Here is a 2,500-nt window from a genome sequence, read left to right as displayed (position 1 = left end):
ATTTATATTTATATTTATATTTATATTTAAATTTATATTTATATTTATATTTATATTTATATTTATATTAATATTCATATTTATATTTATCTATATATTTATATTGATATTTATATTTATATTTTTATTTATATTCATATTTATATTTATATTTAAATCTATATTTACATTTATATTTATATTTATATTTATATATATACTTATATTTATATTTATATTTATATTTATATCTATATTTATATTTATATTTATATTTATAGTTTTATCTATATATATAGAAACTTTTTCAGTTCGTTATCAAACGACTTTAATTTACATCTCTGAGTTAATTAACTTTTAAATATCTAGAAGGTTAACCATGACGTTGATTTTTTATAACAATACAAAAAATAAAAAAGTAAAAAAAAAAAATAAGAATCCGTGGCTGAAAACGTGGTCAAATAAATGGAGAAATCTGAATGTGTGAACTGGATGCATATTAGTAACGGCGTAAAAATCTTGAGCTCTGTAACCGCAATCAACTCGCGCGTGGTGGCCACCCCTCCCTCCACCATCTCCCTCCCAAAAAGAAAATCAGCATAAATCAGTGGACATATTTGTATCCAGAAATTTAATAAGCTTCTGTAAAAAAGATATCCCAAAGTTAGAAATTACTCCAATTTTCGTGCGGAGTTGAAAAAAGAGGAAGAGAATTTCGACACACTCAGGTTTGACATGGAAAGCAGGCCAAATCATCCTCTAGGTCGGAGGAAAACATAACTTAACCTGACCTAACTTAACCTAACCTAACTTAGTCTAACCCATTCTAACCTAAATCAGCCTAACCTAACCTAACCTAAATCAACCTAACCTAACCTAACCTAACCTAGCCCAACCTAACATAGCCGAACCGAACCAAAACTAACCTAACCTAACCTATCCTAACCTAAATCAACCTAACCTAACCTAAACCATATCGAACCGAACTTAAACTAACCTAACCTAACCTGATATAACATAAACATATCCTATCATATCTTATTCTATTCTAAGCTAAGCTAACCTAACCTAACCTAACCTAACCTTACCTAGCCCAAACAAATGTAACTATTATAAAGGGTTCTAGAAAGGGAGGAACCTAATCTAACCTGATCTAACATAAACATATCCTATCATATCCTGTTCTATCCTATTCTATCCTATCCTAACCTAACCTAACCTAACCTAACCTAACCTAACCTAACCTAACCTAACCTAACCTAACCTAACCTAACCTAACCTATCCTAAACTAACCTAACCTAACCTAACCTAACCTAACCTAACCTAACCTAACCTAACCTAACCTAACCTTACCTATCCTAAACAAACCTAACCATTAGAAAGGGTTCTGGAACGGGAGGAAACCAAATGGACGATGAGTTTTGGTAACTGAACTAAAGAACCTACAATCTTCATTCAGTGTGTCAGAAAATGTACTCATTTCTTCAAATGTTTCGTAACGTTTTCAAATTCATTTGTTCGAGTTATTAGTCGTGTCTGGAAAATAGCGGTCATTGGTTTGAATATTTGCGAACGCACAGGGGTGGGGGTGATGAAACTAGACTATGAAGGCGAGATTAAAATTGTCTTTAATTTCAAACTGATGGCCACCATTTTCCAGATCATAATGAACGATGAATTCGGCAAAGTTACGAAACATTTCAGAGAGTTTGAGTACATTTTAGGGACACACTTTGCCTTTGCATTCTCTGATGTAGAAACAAGACAAAGGGAATAATCTATGGCTGAAGCTGTTATTGTCCCGTGCGTTTTTATAACTGAATCAAGTACCAATCATTCTCAGCCAATGTGAAATGAACGTTAGGCCCCTTGTCCATGAAACAAGAACTACTTCATCCCCGACGTCCTAGTGACATTTGTAAAGTTGAATAAAACAAAATTATATAAACCAGAATAATTTTTAGTGTGCGTAGACGGTCATGTCTCCTTCGTTGTGGCGATTTCTTTCCATCTGAATTTATTCGCCTTGAAGTTAAAAGGGATTAAGTTAATCCTGACTTCAAACCTTAAACCCGGGGAGAAGACCTTTGGTGAGGATTGAGGAAAAGGGGACAGGGTCCTCGAGTTATGTTGGCTTCTCCTAATCCCATTTGTAACCCTGCACGGAACCTATTCATAAAAAAAAAAAAAAAAAAAAAAAAAAATCAAGACACCCCCACCATATGACCATTACACAAGAGTAATATCATCCACAGACCTCCCATTTGCAGTGTAATGATTTTCTTGATTTATAGATGAGTCTGGAACAAGAATATTGTATATGTGGAGGAGGAAGTCAGAATGTGAACTCGAGTAGGAAAAGGGCGAGAGAGAATTAGTACCCCACTCTATTCACTCTTAAAAAAATTTAGTTCGTTTGTTGGAGCGAAATGTCAATGAGGCTGATGACTCTACGGGAATGGTTCTCTTTTGACAAAGTCTCTATAGACGTTTCATAACCGAATGAAGCTCATCTCGGAT

This window comes from Oratosquilla oratoria, chromosome 35 (assembly GCF_046742065.1).
Source record: "Oratosquilla oratoria isolate Oo_2021 chromosome 35, ASM4674206v1, whole genome shotgun sequence".
In the NCBI taxonomy this organism is placed as follows: Eukaryota; Metazoa; Arthropoda; class Malacostraca; order Stomatopoda; family Squillidae; genus Oratosquilla; species Oratosquilla oratoria.
Note: the sequence above shows the minus strand (reverse complement) of the source record.